The sequence below is a fragment of the Thermobia domestica genome, chromosome 5 (assembly GCF_964235325.1).
Source record: "Thermobia domestica chromosome 5, izTheDome1.hap1.1, whole genome shotgun sequence".
NCBI classification, from domain to species: domain Eukaryota; kingdom Metazoa; phylum Arthropoda; class Insecta; order Zygentoma; family Lepismatidae; genus Thermobia; species Thermobia domestica.
Window position 1 is genome coordinate 85,954,992 of NC_137458.1, and position 18,461 is coordinate 85,973,452.

At 34.7% G+C, this 18,461-nt stretch overlaps 1 protein-coding gene across 1 annotated transcript in view; it reads right to left on the minus strand.

Moving 5' to 3' along the window:
• numb (NUMB endocytic adaptor protein) overlaps nucleotides 1–9,437 on the minus strand; it is a 431,069-nt gene extending 421,632 nt beyond the window's left edge. The window contains exon 1 of the mRNA XM_081758768.1: nucleotides 9,259–9,437. The gene's annotated coding sequence lies outside the window, so the exon portion shown is untranslated. The remainder of the gene's footprint in view (nucleotides 1–9,258) is intronic.
• Nucleotides 9,438–18,461: the final 9,024 nt, after the last annotated feature.

Here is an 18,461-nt window from a genome sequence, read left to right on the forward strand (position 1 = left end):
TTTGTGTTGCTCATCCCATCTTGTCTAAGAAAGGAGACGAAAAGTATATGCTTTTATTTTTTTCTATTATTTTATATTTGTATGTCCATACTTATTGTCGAATACAGCAAAGAATATTAAACAAAACTTGAAACTATTATAAAATCGGTTAAAAAACAACTGTAGTAAAAGAAGAATGAAACTTATGAAGAAATAATAAAATAATATAATATAATCGCCTACGTAAGATCTATTAGCGAACACAATTGTTACTCGTACAAATGATGCTGATTGCTACTGCTAGTTACGTAACAGTTTTTTTTTTTTTTTTTGCTATGAATAACGGGAGTATCAGAATTCACGTAACACACAGAGTTGATTGGTGAAGGTGATTTTGTGGAAAACAGCTGATGTCAAACAATTTTGTTTTACACAAATCAACCTATTACTCCATGCTTTCCTAACCTATTTCATATTGCGACCCCCCCTTTTTTTTTATCACATCCTATTGCCAGCGACCCTCATGTGGCGTTCAATGTTTAATTTGGAAACACATTCTAACAAATTATTTTATTTGCCTTATTTGAAATCAATTTTAACTTTTCAGTAGCGAGGACATGTAACATGCCTTACAGTTTCATGATGGATTAGAACCGTTTTTAATTCTATATATCCAATTGTTGTTGAACGGTGGGGTAGGGTGGGAGTGGGGCAATTTGGAGGAAGCGACATTTCGAAATAGTTGCATTCATAAATATATATGTACGAAACGTACAAATGACGTCGTTCCAATACTGCAATAATAATAATAATAATAATAATAATAATAATAATAATAATAATAATAATAATAATAATAATAATAATAATAATAATAATAATAATAAATCAGTGTTTGGACAATTTTCAGAAACGACTTTCGGTCTATATTTAACATGTTAAAAATTTCTTGAAGTGAACCAAAAAGCACTTTGACAGTGAAATGAAATGAAATCTTTGAGTTTTACGTCCCACAGTTATGCCGGTTAGGCTAAAGGAGACGGTGATGATGAGTGATGAATGAAATGATGGAATGAAGAAAGTGGGAGGAAACGGGAGACCCCCGAGAAAACCCACGCACACGATGTTTGTCCACTACAAAATTCACTTGGCGGGGGCTGGGATCGAATCCGGTACCCCAAGCACCAGAGGTGAACGCTCTACCACTGAGCCACCGCGGCCCTCACTTTGACAGTGGTTAATAGGAACTGGAGCAAGAGTGTTCAAAATGTACCTGAACTTTTGATGTGCTCAATGAGTAATTGAGTATATGAAGATAAATGATTTATAAATCTGTAAATTTGCAAAGTGTCCCATGACTATTATCTTAAGTAAACACTATTTAAAAGTAGTTTCTGTGCCCGTAAACTCATTTTGAACACTGTTCCTATTAACCACCGCTATGAGGTGTTCTAGACATTTTTTTTTTTTTTTTTTTTTGTCTACTGATACAACATTTCAGGACATTTTTGGCCATGTTAAACATTCCAACTTATGTTCAAGCAATTATTATTATTATTATTATTATTATTATTATTATTATTATTATTATTATTATTATTATTATTATTATTATTATTATTATTATTATTATTATTTTGTAGGAATAAATGATGGACAAACAGATCGGTGGCACCCAAATCAACGTATCTTTCATAGCTCTGATTTCTACGAGTATAAACTAGAATTCGGTTTGGCAATGTTAAATCTCTTTGATTTTGTTTAAGGCCAATTTTTTTCCATTTCTTAATCGTCGATATTCTTAATAACAAGGTTCATTCTGTTTTTTTTTTTTTTTTTTTTTTAAATTTAAATCCATACAACTAAATAATTATAAAGACCAAAATCGTGATGCACAGGGTCAAAAAATGGAATATTAAGAAAGAAATTAGAAGTACATATTATTAAGTGATTTTTCCGTTATCATGAGTCATTACATGCGAATTATTGCGTCATAAACGTTTGAAACTACATTAACAAATCACTTCATGTCTCGATGACAATGAAAGGTTGCGAGTATCAAAAGAGTCAAATAGTTATAATTGCTATCATGACCTCATAAATCATTATTTCTCATTGTGTGTGTGTGTGTGTCAAAACAAGGTTGTTCTTCTGTTGAATTAATCCTACATACACAGTTACTCGTATAATGTAATTCAGCCAATGAATAGTCAGTCACTCCAACATATTAAATTTTGATAATCTTAATTAGAAAGTGTGCTTCATATCTACTACATGTACTTCTTTACTTTATTGGCCTTTTTAATGCATAGTCTGAAAAGGAAAATTCAAATAAATACATATGAAATTAATTTCCAAAACCGATCACTCAGAAAACAAAGTTAATTCTGGAATATATTCTGGAATATGAAATCGTAAATACGCCACTGTATATATATATATATATATATATATATATATATATATATATATATATATATATATATATATATATATATATATATATATATACAGTGGCGTATTTACGATTTTGTTTCGGGGAGGGCTTTGCTAACTTTCGGGGGGCTTTGCCTGAAAATGTGAAAATTCAGCAAGATATTTCATATGCTGAAGCCCAGAAGCCCCCCTAAATACACCACTGTATATATATATATATATATATATATATATATATATATATATATATATATATATATATATATATAGCGTCTGTAAAGTTGCGCAACCCAAAGTTTGATTACGTATATTTTTTGATCTAAGAATGATAAAGACCTGAGACTCGAAACAAATATAAGCACGTTCTATGTAGATATTTTCGAGATTATGACCAATGCTGGAACTTGTAACGTTTTTGTGTGGTAACGAAAGAAATTAAAGTAAGTATAAAATTAAAAATGTGCAAAATGAACAAAATCAATATTCAGTTGCAGAAAACTGATTTCCTGTGGGTAAATTCCTGTGTATATGTACAGTATGCATCAATATTTATCCATTGGTGCGAAAATGTGACAAGGTTGATGCAATGTTGCTATATAAAAAAGGCTATTTAATGCAAGTCCGTAAAATGGATGTTTTTTTGACAGAAACGCGGCACCTGGCAACACTATTGTTGTAAAATTACTGCAACAGGTGTGTTTTAGGTTAATTAATGATAAGCAATGAGAATTGGCACATAACTGACATGAATATTTATGCAAAAATTTGCGATATCGCAAATGTTTGCATAAAAATTCATGTTATCAGTTATGTGTAAATTCTCATTGCTTATCATTACTTCTCATGATTACAATAATACGGTACGGTTTGAAATCCTATGGGTAAAGGAAATGGAAAATGTTTAGTGCATCTAGCAAGAAGCATATAATTTTACACAGAAATGAGTAGAATTCGCAAAGTTGAGTTTAATTTGGTAAATATAATTGCAAGAATTTCACTGGTTTTAATTCAGTTTGAAAATTCTCTTCAGCGTATTTTTACAGGGGGCAAAAAATAATTTAGAGGGGGCAATGCCTCCTCTAGCCCCTTCCTACTTACGGGCCTGAAGACTATTGATATTGTCGGTAATGTTAACTAGTTCAAACCTTTCAAATCAGAAAGCTGACTATAAGCAGAAAAAATAGTAACAATAATAAAGTATGCAGGATTATCTGCTTATAGGTTGTAGTATGAAGAAAAGATTTGGTCACGTTTGGAAGACGAAAAAATAAAAATGCAACATTTCAGTTTTACGTCTCACGTTTATGCCGGCTGGGCTAAAGAAGACGATGATGATGAGAAATTAATGGAATGGTGGAATGAAGAAAGTAGGAGAATCTCGAGAAAACCTATGCACACAGTGTTTATCCACCACAAAACAGTCTTGGCGTGAGGTAGGATCTAACCAGGGACCCCGCGCACCAGAGGTGAACGCTCTACCAGTGAGCCCCGTCTAGAGCACGGATGCATGTCATCACTGAAGTACTTAGACCTGGACTTTTTCAGGCGCTGTTAACGAAGAAAAGTAGACTTAATTTTTTCTGACTATACGCAGTAATGCACAGTGTGGTAAAGCCTCCTTTCAATAGGGCCGCAATGACTCAATGGTAGAGCGTTCACCTATGGTGCATGTGGTCTTTGATTCGATTCCATCTCGCACCAAGTGAACTTTGTGGTAGACAAACATCGTGTGCGTGGGTTTTCTAGACATTCTCCTACTTTCTTCATTTCACCATTACATTCATTTCTCATCATCACCATCTCCTTTAGGCTAGCCGGCATAAAAGTGGAACGTAAAACTTAATAGATTTAATTTCCTCTTTTCCCCTTCTGAATTATATATGTTCTCATTTACAACAATCACTTTTATACCATAATACTATACTAAACTTTGTACTGCGAGGACGCTAATTATTGCTTTCAAATTTCGAAAATTGTATGGAACGATTGAGATGCTAATATCTTAGATTGCGTTTCTCACGATATTACTTTTTCTTCGCTCTTCTACTAAATTGTGAAGCTTTCCATAACCTCGTACTCTTTGCTAAGCCACCGAATATTTCTAAATTTTCTCTATTTCATATACGTACACACTACGAACGCCGCGTCGTTAACGCGCCCAGATGCGTTGAATGTTCTCAACACTCGGTTAGCGCGTTGTTGCACCGTGCTGAAAAACGTTCGTATTCAATGGTATACGGAATGAACGCCTACTGGCAATTCACGTGTTTCTGAAGAAGCGAAGTCAGTTGAGTTCCCCTTATTAGAAATAATAATACTTATAATAATTTTACATGGTGCTGGAGGATTCAGAAATACAGTATTCTTCTTTAAATATTGTAAGTAGTTCTAGTTGCGAATACTCGAAAGTACTTTTCTCCTATACTCGAAAGTACTTTCTTATTATCAGGTGAATGTGATAAGATAAAAGTAATGTTCACTCGACATAACGTAGGAGCCCAAATATAATAATAATATGAAGCCATTCTCAAAATCATATCTATCTTCATATGCTAGTCTTAATCTAATCTTAATTGATTTATGTAATAATAATTAAATGCATTTCATGAACCAGATTGTATATAATTAAGGCTCTTCACTAACTAGCCAACATTCTGATGAAAACGAAAAAAAAAAAAAAGTAAAATGTTCTGTTTGACTGTATTCAGCATCTGAAAATAAATGCTCATACAATCTTTGGGCAACTCGAATGTAATTGGTTTGGCAGAAAAATGGAAATACGTAACAACTTCCAACAGAGATTTCAGATTTCTGGCATAACTGTAAACGTTAAAACGCATATAACTCAACCCTTAAGTAAACCAGAGATACGTGTTATAGTTCACTCGACTTGTCACTAAGCGATCTTACTTTATAGCGTGGGCAAATTAGACAAAAATAATGAAGATAGCGGGAAAAAAATCATAAAATGATCCGATCAACATACTAAAAGTCTCGGGAAATCCGAGTGGAGCTTCAGCCGCCATATTGGAAAATGGCCGCCGCCGATGTCGTAAAACTACTTTTTTTTGTTATTCCACACAGAAAACGCCAGAAAATCATCAGAGATATATAAAAATCGGTATAGGTGTGTGGAATAGTTGTCCAATAAACACATTGAAAGTCCTGGGAAATCCTAGTGGAACTTCAGTCACTATCTTGGAAGATGGGTGCCGCTGATGCCGTAAAACGACGTTTTCGTTATTCCGCACATGAAACTCTAGAAAAACGTCAGAGAGATAAAAGTCGGTATAGGTGTGTGGAATAGTGGTCCAATCAACATTCTAAAATTCCTGGGAAATCCGAGTGGAGCTTCGACCGCCATCTTTTAAAATGGCTGCCGCCAGTACCGTGAGACTTTTTTTTTTTTTTTTTTTTTTTTTGGAAACGAGTATGGTAGATTCCAGTATGGTAGTTTTTACTCTAGCTCAGGTAAAAAAGACCTAGTCAATTAGCTTTAACAGACGTACAGTATACGTTGTACAACAACATGTACATCTTTACACGTTGATTGGACCACTATTCCACACATCTCTGCCAATTTTAATCTCTTTATGAATTTTTTCCACCATTTTGTCTAATTTGCCTACACTATTAAGTATATTTTTCTAAGTCTAGTTTGAATACTTCCAAAAAGAGGGAAGTAATAGAGAAAAATTCTGAAAATCTGCCAACAAAATATTTCATTGCCTGATACTATTCGTTTATAATTTGACAACATTGTCTCGGAGCACACGAAATAAATATGGCATACTCTATAATATTCTTCAGTATAGCAGCTTAACCTGTTATATGCTATAATTAAATAATAACCTAATGAACTGAGCAAAGCAAACAGATTTTTATTATAAAACTAATATCGTATAACAGTTTCGCCAAATGAACACTTTAGCTTCACTGACGAAATGTCGGATCAACTTCATTGTTCATTTAATAGCATTTTGTATTTATAGATACTACCTGACTGACTTGTTACATTTTTTATATTCTTCATTCATAACACTGGTAAAATGACCCTATTTAAAAAAAAAAAAACAAAGTAGTGAATGACTTAATGAAGAATAACAAATATAGCAAGTGACTCGAGTAGTATCTACAAATTATTATTATATGAACTAACAATTGTTTCCAAGTTATTTCGTATAGTGTATATTAGGGTGCTAAAAAATTATGGCGTCATATTACATTCAAATGGTTTGAAAACAGTTTATTTATAGTATTTAGTATTGATAGATAGTACCTGCCTCACTTGCCTCACTTGACTTCTTCGGTTTTAAGTTATTTATTAAAATGAAAAAAAAAAGTGAAGGTGAGCTTAGCGAACAACTTAATGGAATTGGAAATCAATGTGCTGAACACGTAAAACGAAGTTTGTCGTGGGCCATCTGGCCGGTCATAGCCCTTCAGTGTGTTCTAGATATTTACTTCATTTTTAAATTAACCTCAAGGCACAGTTTTAAAATTATTTATTTGTTAAAAAAGTTCTAAATACAATAACGAGATCATTTTACCAACCAGGAAAAAAAAAGTCAAGATTACATAAGGAAGTTGGCTAAGATCAGTGTTTTATCCAGACAAATTAGTGGTGATGAGAGATTTCTCACCCCAAAAGTTCTAGAATTTCCTCAATTTTTTTTTTTTTTTTTTTTGAAGATATCGGTGTAACACGAAGATGATGAGTATGGTCTCTCCCCCAATTCGAAATAAAGAAGACTGGATAAAGCACGATTGAGGGAAACCAAGGAAAACATTGTCAGGGTGGACTGATAAGAATGGTCCCCACAAGCACTCATAAGCCTAAGAAAATTACAACCAATTACACGTGCTAGCTTAACGTTGGTGTAAAGGGACAAGTTTTGTCAATAGATGTCACTACAGTCTTCGTATCTCTCTTATGTACGAAAATTTACAATTTCTCTTACTAATTTCAACCTAGAGACTTGAAATTTTTGGAGAAGGAACTTGATAACCTATCGAAGGCAACAATCCATGCCGATTACTTATTTTTAATTTTCTTCATTGTTGAAAGAGTTATATTGTTAAAGGTTTGGATATCTCTTTCAACAAACAAGCCATTTCAACAATGAAGAAAATTCTAAATAAAAAATCAGCACGGATTGTTGTCGTCGATAGGTTATGAAGTTCCTTCTCGAAAAATTTGAAATTCCTAGTTTGAAATTTGTAAGAGAAATCGTGAATTTTCGTGAAAGGTAAAAAATATATGAGACAGATACGAAAACTGTAGTGACATCTATCGGCAAAACTTGTCCCTTTAAACTAACCTTAATAACTTGCTGACTTTTCAGGCCATGAGGGATCTGGTTACCCAGACAACTATGTTGAACAAACATTTGGTATAGATTGTTTTAACGAGGCATTAAATATTATTTAACGATATGCTAATTTGAAGATTATTGATAAAGTTCGAGGTGCGATAGAAGGTTGCTGATGAATTTGTAGAATTTATTGATAATCTATAAGAAAATTAAATGAAATATCTAGTTTTATTGCTTCTTAAGGCAAAATAGACGAATGATTAATGAAAGCACGGGCTTCAATCCCACCGGAGACATGTCCCCCCAACATTTGTAAAAAGATTAAGTCAACTATGACTCAAAAGAGGCTCAATTTACAGCAGTTTGGAACGTTCACAAAAAAAACTAACAGTATAATTTTTAAACTAATATACATTGTTGAACCTCATTTACATTAGTTGTAGGCTTGTAGGTTTGAAATCTGCTTTCGAAACTTTGAGTATTCACTTCACACTATAAATTTTACTTTCCATTATTATTTTGTTTCTGACGTACATTTGGTATTATTTAACTAAAATTGTAGAACAAGGTTGAATTCTACTATTTGAATAAACAAACAAACTGAAAAAAATGTGTGCGCTTCTAGCACCAAATTTTCTAACAAAGTAAACTATTAAAGGTAAAAATAAAATATTTTTCAAAAAATTTTTGTTGGTTTTTAAGTCAAAAATGCTTTCAAATGCAATGTACGAAGACTATTTTTTTTAATTATGGGGGAGGAAATTCAGAACCCTCGCTTTGATGGGGGATTCCATACACTCCAGTCCCACCGATAGTCTTCTGTCCCCTTCAAAGTTTATGTGCTGCTGACGCTAATCAGCGAAAGCTAATAATTATGGAAAAACTAGTGGAATGAGAATGTGAGAGAAAACTGGAAAATCCTGAGAAAACTCACGGGATCGATCACAGGCTCACATGGTCTGGGATCGAACCAGAAGGCACTCTACCACTGAGCCCCCGTTGCCCCAGGAATCCTCAACTAGATCCCGAAATAATTATTTAACATCTTCGCCACAAGTAATACGGTCTTAGAGTAAATTAATAGTATTCATTTATTCAATGGTAATAGTATATAGCGTAGCTTTTTAAAAAAATATATAAATAAAACATTTCATAAATATTATTACATTTCCCAAAGAAATAATGGAATGTTCGTAAAAATATATTTTAAAAGATTACTTTAAGAAATAAATTTATAGTACGTATTTTATTTGTAGTAAGTACACTGACTTCGGCACATCACTGTCCACGTAATACATGTGGCAACACAGGTAAGTTGCTCCGTATGTTGACGAATTTGTTTCGAACTTGTGTCACTTCAAACTTACAGCAACATTTTTTTCTAAAATATTCGCAGCGAAATCAAATCAGTAAATCTGCACAATAAGTATAGATTTCTCATACAAATTAGATTAAAAAAAAAAAAAAAAAATACCCCGCCCACATTGCTATCAGCTCTCTCACCTGCAGTACACCTGTTATCACTTACCTTACTGTAGATGATAACTTTGAATTATAATTCAAAGGTAAGTCACTATTTTCTCGAAACACGACCAAATCATCTCGATTTGGCGTAATTGCACTGTACCACTAAACCTGAAATACATTTCTTTCATTTATCCAACACTATTTCGCACTTGCGTTGTCTCGGTTCTTACACTTTTCATAACACGCTTGCGCTGTTTACAAAACACTACGTTCCTGCCATCTGTTGGAAAATGAGAGAAATTATCTGAAAACAGCTGTTCAGCTTTCTGCTATTAGATTCGTGTGCGCGTGAAAAATAAACGCTCAGATAAGAAGCCTTTGCCGTCAACCAATTTTCTATATTGGTGTAGACTAGACTGATTTTCTTTAAAATCTCTTCTGTTTCCCTCCTCCTCCTCCTCCTCCTCCTTCTTCTTCTTCTTCTTCTTCTTCTTCTTCTTCGACTTTTTAAGTAAATGATACACAATAATATCAATAAACTTTGACTATAACTGCACGATTGTGGATTTTAGAGATCAACTAAATTTGTACTTATTCCGCTTTAAACCAATTTTAAATGCTACTAAACAGTGGCAGATGTAGCCCGGGGCTGGGAGGCCTAGACCATCAGTTTTTTGAATAACAAAAAGTATTTGAAAATAGTTATTTATATATTTTTGAAAGTTTATAGTAAGCATCGACTTTTTATTCTTTATTTGAAATTTTTTGAAACATTAGATATGGTTTTAGTTGCAGCTTTTCTGTTATGCAATGTAAAAAACAAAACTTGAGATCCACAATGTCAACATCCAACCTACTCATGATATACATCAGAAGAGAGTTAAGTTGGAGATTTCTGCAGGAAAAATGAAAAATTGTAAACTCATAATATAACTATTCTATATGAGTTCTGGCTGCTCCCTCTCCTAGTTTTTACCTTCTACATCTACCACTGCCATTTAGTATAGATAAATATTATTCGGACCACGGGCCTTACAATATTATAATATTAATACACACATTCATGCGAACGTTTGTTACTCCACACGATAATTCCTGAATGAAATAAAACAAACAAACAAACAAAAAAAGCATTTGTTTGCAATAGACAGCTAGAGCAGTTATTTCGGCTGAGTTATTAATGGAGTCAATATAACCCATCTTGACTGGTAACGGTGACTTAACGGTTGCTGTCCATATCCCATACATGGAATACTAACCGCTTTAATTGCCAGCATAGATACGTCATTCATATCTAAGTTTCAGATAATCCTATTTACTGCAAAGTTTCTTCTTCTTCTTCTTCTTCTTCTTCTTCTTCTTATTATTATTATTATTATTATTATTATTATTATTATTATTATTATTATTATTATTATTATTATTATTATTATTATTATTATTATTAGTTCTGTGATCAACATTCAGAGAAGGCAATTGGAGAGTTTCGAAATAAAAAGTAGCAAACTTTAGTCTAAAAAGTCAGAAAATGAAGCATAAATAAAAAGTTTTACGTCCCACGTATATGCCGGAGAAAACGAAGCAATTGTTGACAATGTGACACTACATATGCCAGTGTAGTAGTGCAGCAGTGTCTCAGTGCATCACTGTTTGACAGTAGTACTACGTGAGGCGTTGCAGTACCGATTCGTGTGCGTACAATAGTTCAGACGGTGGTTAAAAATGAGAGATATCTCTAGTTTTCAGAGCGACAAGTTGTGAGTACGCTGTTAGTTGGAGCAAGTGTATCCAAGGGTACCAGTGTATTAAGTATATTAAGACTAATAATATCTAACGTGATAACGGTGTAGCACAAGTAAGAAGACGCTTCAAAATCTGCCGAGATCTTAATAATCGCGGTCATGTTGAGATTTCGAAACCTCTTATCACCACCACCAATGCAATAGCGTAAGAACGATGGTACAGAAAACATGAAGCATGTGCCGTTGATTGAAAAAAGAGTTATATGATCTAACGGGTTATGGTTCTTGTTTACAGCAACAGTACGGGATTATGTGTGGCTAACCCCACCCCCCCCAATGGCTGTTGCTCTGTGTTGATGCTTGCGGCAATTTCATGCTATTCTGTTTGTCATATTATTACAACAGATTTAAGATTTATCAGATATAACCTGCAGATCTCTTTGCGGTTTTAGCCGTTTATAGGCTTTGTCATTTGCTTGCCTTTGTCATAGGCCTTCCTTAAGTTAAAAGAGTATAAATGTGGAACGTTAAACTGAAATATTTCATTTCATTTTGCCGCCTCTGTAGTTCTCCCAATCCCCTAATTTTTGTACTATTGAGCTTCTATGATCAGTTTTTAGAGCTGAAATTCCCTTCTAGATTATTACTAACGGAGTGCTGCTGAATGGACAATGATTGACTCTCCCTTGAAAACTATTCACGAAAAACATGTCTCAATTCTGCGACGAGTACAAGATGTTCTACAACTTACAGATATAGTTCGTTTCTTCAACCAGAGTGCAGTTAGTATATAAAGAATGCCGCCTTCTACGTATGGTGGCTCGTGCCATAAATAAGTCATCGTCCGAGAGATCTTGCAGAAAACACCCCCGATAACTAAATGGTCAACCAGAACCTTCATTTCAAACTAGGGATGAACAAAACCGGGTTTTATAGAAACCGGAAACCGGGTTTTATAAAAACCGGAAACCGGTTTCTAGAAAAACCGAAACCCGAAAAACCGACATTTCGGTTTTACCCAAAACCGGTTCAGTTTTTTCACTGAAACCAGTTTCGGTTTTCTCCAAAAACCGGTTCGGTTTTTCACCGAAACCGTTTTCGGTTTTCTTCAAAACTGATTTGGTTTTCACCGAAACTGGTTTTGGTGAAAACTTTTGGAAGACACATAAATCTATTTCTATGGAAACAGATTCGGTTTCCGGAGAACAACGAAACACTATTCTGGCCAGAAATAGAACAAATTTTGAAAAAAAAACAACCGGAAGCGGTTTTGAAGAAAACCGAAACCGGATCCGGTGTAAAACCGAACCGGTTTTGTAGAAAACCGATAACCAGTTTTAAAGAAAACCGAAAAACCGGTTTTTGTGCCCACCACTATTTCAAACAACTAACAGTGGCTTGTCAAATTCACATGGAATCATAGTTGCCACAGTTCCAAATGTCCTTTATGTTAGTGCTCGATTCCTTTCCCCAACACCAGCTTCCTTGTTCTTACATCTGACATCTGTTTCGTATTAGCATGTATCCATAGTATTGGAAAGAAAGAACAGACATAGTGGGTGTTAAGACGCTGTAACCCCGCAAAATGCGGTCAAAAGAGAGATGGACGGAGGAAGGAATACTTTTGTAAAATTCAGGATGGGAACTTCAAAGACATTTGCCTAACTTCACTTCTATTGAGTGAACACACTATAGTAAAACAAGATGCAATTTGCATTTTCTTTCAATGTTTCCATTATTTTGAAATTATTCTCCTCAAATTTTTTGAGTAGTTCCCGGAGAATAATACAGGTTTACGTATACAAACGCATCTCATTATTAGTGTTGTTGTGTACAGGGACATAGTCAATAGAGAGAGGGAGGGGATCAATGAAGTTCATATCATTATCAGAAATTACGGATAAATAGAAGAACATTGAGATGTCACGGCAAATGGGAATTTCTATTTTTATTTTAATTTCGTTACTATAAAAACTATATTTGTAAGTTTTTTGGAACATGAAATATCAGCATATTAAGAGGCCTTATCACTGCGAAATTAAAATACCACTAATTTTGCAGTAATTATCTGATATTTTCAGATAGATAAAAGATAATCAAAATATAAAACAAGACCGCCCTAGACAATATTATTTTGCATGAGGTACCGTTATCACGAGTCCCGTAGTAGCTTTCCGTTTGCAGCCATTTAGAAACGCGAAAATAAATGCCTATTTTCTAAATGGCTGGAAATCGAAAGCAGATAAGTGAGTCATGATATCGGTATCTCATGTAAAATAATATTGTCTAGGGAGCTCTTGTTTCATTTTTGATTATCTTTTATCTATTTGAAGTTATCACATAATTACTGTAAAATTAGTTTGGACTTTGTGGTGGACAAACACCGTGCTCGTGGGTTTTCTCGGGGTTCTCCCGTTTCCTCCCACTTTCCTCATTCCAACATTTCACTCATTTCTCATCATCACCGTCTCCTTTAGCCTAACCGGCATAGCCGTGGGACGTAAAACTAAAGATTTCATTTCATTTTTTTGTAAAATTAGCGGTATTTTAATTTCGCCGTGATAGGGCCTCTTAATTGTGTTAAATAAATTACTGAAAGTTTGGCTTCTTCAATACACACACAAAAAAAATGGTAAAAAATAATTAAAAAGTTCAAGCCTTATATTATTTTACATATAGTGCTTGAAAAATACTATCTATCAATGGCATTATTTTTGTTCCTCTCGTATAGTTGAAAGAAATACCTGAGAAAATTAAATAGCAATTTTCACATTAATTTTGAAAGTGGCGAAAGTTGGATCCCCTCCCCTCGGAATTGCATTTCTGACTATGCATCAACACAGGAGGTGAGGAACGAAAAGAGCAGGATAAAAAAAAAAAGAACACATTTGAAATAGAGGTGAGCTAAATTGGAACTGGCCAGTGAAAATTCCAGGGCTATTCATATTGAGTGCTGAGATTTTAATTATAATGCTCAGATACCACGTGTAATTATTTTTCTGCTAGGAAGTTTTAACATTTTTTTTAAGAATAAAGAAAAAGAATAAAACTAAACACCATACAGTTTGCGTCTCGTACTTTCAATGGATCAAGTCGCCTTTTCATTAAAATATTTTCACTTTACTAATCTGTTTATTTCATTCACACCTTACTAATCTGTTTACTTCATTCACTCACTTCTATACTAAATAGAAATCTGAAATTTAGTACGGATGGCAATAAAGTATTTTCACATAATTTTCGCTCTAGCATTTTGTTTTCACCGTAAAATTAATATAATTAATTTCCTAGTTATTTAGAAATAATGTACTGTAATTATTGAGCGCCTGCTGCTTATGCAATCCTAACTCTCAAGAGTTTGGCCGGTTGCATACGATAAAGGCATTGTAACGAAATTGAGCATTTTTGTGCTCGTAATAAGAGAAAAGAGACTATTGTCTAACATAACGCAATTAAAAAATATTGAATGTAGTGAAACTTATCTTTAGCGGAGTCGAACGGAACTCGCACAAATTTCCGTTACAGATAGGTTTCCGGTTCATGAAGTGATAAATAAATAAAGTGAATGTGTATAATGAACATGCTGAGATAAAATAAGATGCTGTACGTACCTTAATCAATTTAGTTTTTTTTTTTTTTTAAATTGAGAATTAATATACGGAAAACTACAATGAACAGAAAAGATACTGCACACATGTTAACTTTATTTTATCCAATAATCATGCAAGGGTTTCTGTACACATCATTTCTTGGTTATAACTACTACACTTCCCATAAACACTAAGCATATCAACATCATTTCGACCTAAGACAAATTGTTAGGATTTACGATTTATATTTCTGGGCTTTCGGCATCTATAGCCATTTATCCCGTCACATATAAGGGATGACGTCCCTCGGCGATCACACTATCCGGGGAAAGGGAAGGAAGAAAGGATTGGGGAGGGAAGGAAGTGGCCTGGGACTTATAAGTTAGGTACCATCCCGGCATTTGCCTGCTGTGAATGAGAAACACCCAGGAAAACCTCATTCAAGATATCTGGCCTGAAAAAACTTATTACACTTTTTCAACCGAGTGCCCTCACCGGGAATCGAACCGGGGACTGCTCGCATCAAAGGCGAGAGCATTAGCGACTATTTAAGACAAATTGTTGTAGTTCCCTTCCTTCAAACTTTTGACAGCATCTTTAGCCTACATTTTTCTTTCAACTCAATGCCATATTCCTCCCACTTCTCTTCTTCTTTCAGACCTTCCGTATAATTCTTAATTAAGGCATCTATATTCGTTGTATCTGTCTCGGTTAAAAGGCTTATTTTGATTTCCGTTGTCCATGTAACAAAGTTTCCTTGTAATGAAGCGAATTCATCACGTTTCTCGACCGTAAATTCATGGGACCCTGTAAGATTTCCGTTTAAAACAAATTTCCGTTTCATAATGGGTTCGTTTAGTTCGTGTATGCACTAAAAAGCAAAAAAGTAACATCTGTAAAAGGACTTTTAAAATCAATATTTTTTTTATTTAAGAAAGCACTAAAAAAAGATATTTTTAAAGGAATAATTAAGAGTTATTACCTTATCATCTAACATATCATAATATCTATTAAAATTTTAGCCCTCAACGTTAAAAGGAACTACATATATTCATTCGCTTCTCTTAAGTAATATACTAATGATTCATATTTCTAGACTGATAAGATTACTGAACTCTTAGAATATCACATGGGGGCTCGCTGCCTCAGTGGCAGAGCTCTCATCTCGGGTGCCAGGGATACCAGAACATGTGAGTTTCTGATGGATAATATTGTTTGAGTTTGAGTTTAGTTAGTCTAACGTCTCTTTCAGCAGCGAGGCTATATGAGACGTGGACCTACTGATTAACGTGGAATCCAAACCACATGAGCTCCCGCCGGGAATCGAACCCGGGTCTCTGGATAATATTGTGTACGTGGCTTTACTCAAGGTTATCCCATTCCCATTCCACTGATTCTTTCATGATCATTAGTCTCCTTTAGCTTAAAGGGCATAATAGTAGATTTCATTTTCCTTCAAATATACGACGTATTATTTGTAAATTTTACTTCCGAACAGGAACAAATTGGTAAACGTACGATAGCCTTTAAGAAAGTCAAGAAATAATATTTTCCTATAAGAACATTTGGTTCCAGCTATTACGATAAAAAACGACTGGAAGCTTTCGAAATGTGGGGGTGGAGAAGAATGGAGAGAATTAGTTGGGTCGAGCGGAAAACGAATGAGAGGGCATTAGAAATGGTGAGAGAGGAAAGAACAATTTTAGATATTATTAAGAAGAGGAAGAGAAATTGGTTGGGACATTTGCTACGAAGGAAATGTGTCATAAGGGACCTGCTAGAGGGTAAGGTGGCAGGAAAGAGAGGGAAGAGACGAAGGAGACTACAATTAATGGACGATATAAAACCAGAAAAATTGTATGTGAAGACAAAGAGATTAGCGAAAGACTGTGGAGCATCGAAACATTTCAGTTGCGGCAAGGGACCTACCAATAATGGCAGAATACCTATAATGATGATGATGATTAATATTATTATTATTATCCAAAACTTTTCTTTGAAAGTAGTATAATACAGTGTGTTGTGTGTAGTTGCATAACCACCTCAAAGTATGCTGTTACATGGAAGAGAAAAGTGATATTAGCATTAGCAACCACTGACACAGACATAAGTTGATGTTCTAATTTTTTTTTTTTTTTTTTTTTAACTAGAAAATTGTCATTTATGCCTAAATAGTACTTAAAAGTGTTTCCTCAAGCTCTAACTTCCAATATAAAATATATTGTGCAAGTATCAAAGAGTTCTGAACCATAGAGATTTTTAGGTAGAGATTACGTTTCGATATTTGGTACCAGCGGCACAAATCTGTCTTCAACGTTGGGGGGGGGGGGAGAAGGGCTGTAGTCGAGGGTACACGGCGGTACACGCCGTATATCCTCTGCTTATCTTAATCATTAGAGTGTACTTTCTGCTTTAAAGCGTATACTACTTTCTACTTTTGTTTCGTTTATATTTATTTATTTATTTATTTAATCGGGTTGTAACTCTAATGATAAACTGACTATATCACTTTTTTTATCTTATATTCATAGCAAGTGTACAAATAAACGAGTCATGAAAAAAAAGTCCGGCGCGATTTTTTTTTTTTGGTTCCATCTCAGAGTGAGTTGGTTTCTTCTCCATACCATTTATATTATTAGTGATGTGATTTAAGTAAGGAGTATCATCAAGGAAAAAGCATGAAACGCTTTTAGACTGTAAACAGTAACGTATTCTTTCCTATTTTAATTGAATTAATTAATACATAAGATTTACATTGTTTATTAAAAGATGCCTTCAATGTCTCTTATGATAGTAATAGATGATCACAAAACAGCGTATACCCTCTGAAAATTTTAGGACTAAGTCCTGGGGGACGGGTGCTTAATTTTTTTTTTTTTTTTCACAAACAACGCTGTAGAGAATCAGGGGAGCAGAGTTATCTTCAACATTGGGAGGCGGGCAGATTTGAGGCTTAGTCTGGGGGAAACATCAATTTCATCTTACTTTCCTTTGTGGCAATCAGACACAACCTCATGCCGTAAACGTTGTCAACACCTAGTGGCCCACTTGCCAGTAAATGTCGATCGTCGCGATTGTCGATATAGCGACGCATCGAAGGATTGCCGCTAGTGTGACGGCAGGATTTCGTCGAGTCGAAACAGATATTTAGAGACTGGGTGTTGAAAATGAAATTTTTGAGTTTTACGTCCCACGGTTATGCCGGTTAGGCTAAAGGAGACGGTGATCATGAGGAATGAATTAAATTGTGGAATGAAGAAAGTGGGAGGAAACGGGAGAACCCTGGGGAAAGCCACGCACACGGTGTTTGTCCACCACAAAGTTCACTTGGCGGGAGCAGGGTTTGAACCCGGGATCCCATGCACCAGAGGTGAACGCTCTACCACTGAGTCACCGCGACCCCGCGAGGGTGTTGAAGTTACCACCGCGTAGCAGCGAGGACTTCATTTTGGTCCGCGCTGCTTCGATTCGTCGCGGAGAATTGCGAAGGGACCAACACAAACTATTGCCAGTCATGTGCATGCGGTTATTATTATATATTATTTTTTTCTTGACGAATTGTTCCTAAAGTGAGCTCCGAGGTTAAAGAGTAACCCCTGCCTCTACATGATGGACTGAAAAATATTGAGATAAGTGCGTATAATTATATGAATTTAGATGGCAACTCTCGCCGATCATTAGAAAGTGAATATGGGATAACTTCGAAATAAATTAAATAGACGCGCGTCATTTTGTTATATTTCATAGCGAACGCATTTTATCTGATCCCAAATGGTGATTGTCGAATATACACGGTTAAAGGAGCACTCTGATTGACCAAATTAAAAAGACTTCAACGATTTATTGCTCTACAAGCGAGGTTTCCTTCATTGCCTCTGTGGCGAAATCGGTAGAACCCGCACCTAGTAATTATTAGGTTGGTGGTTCGTTCC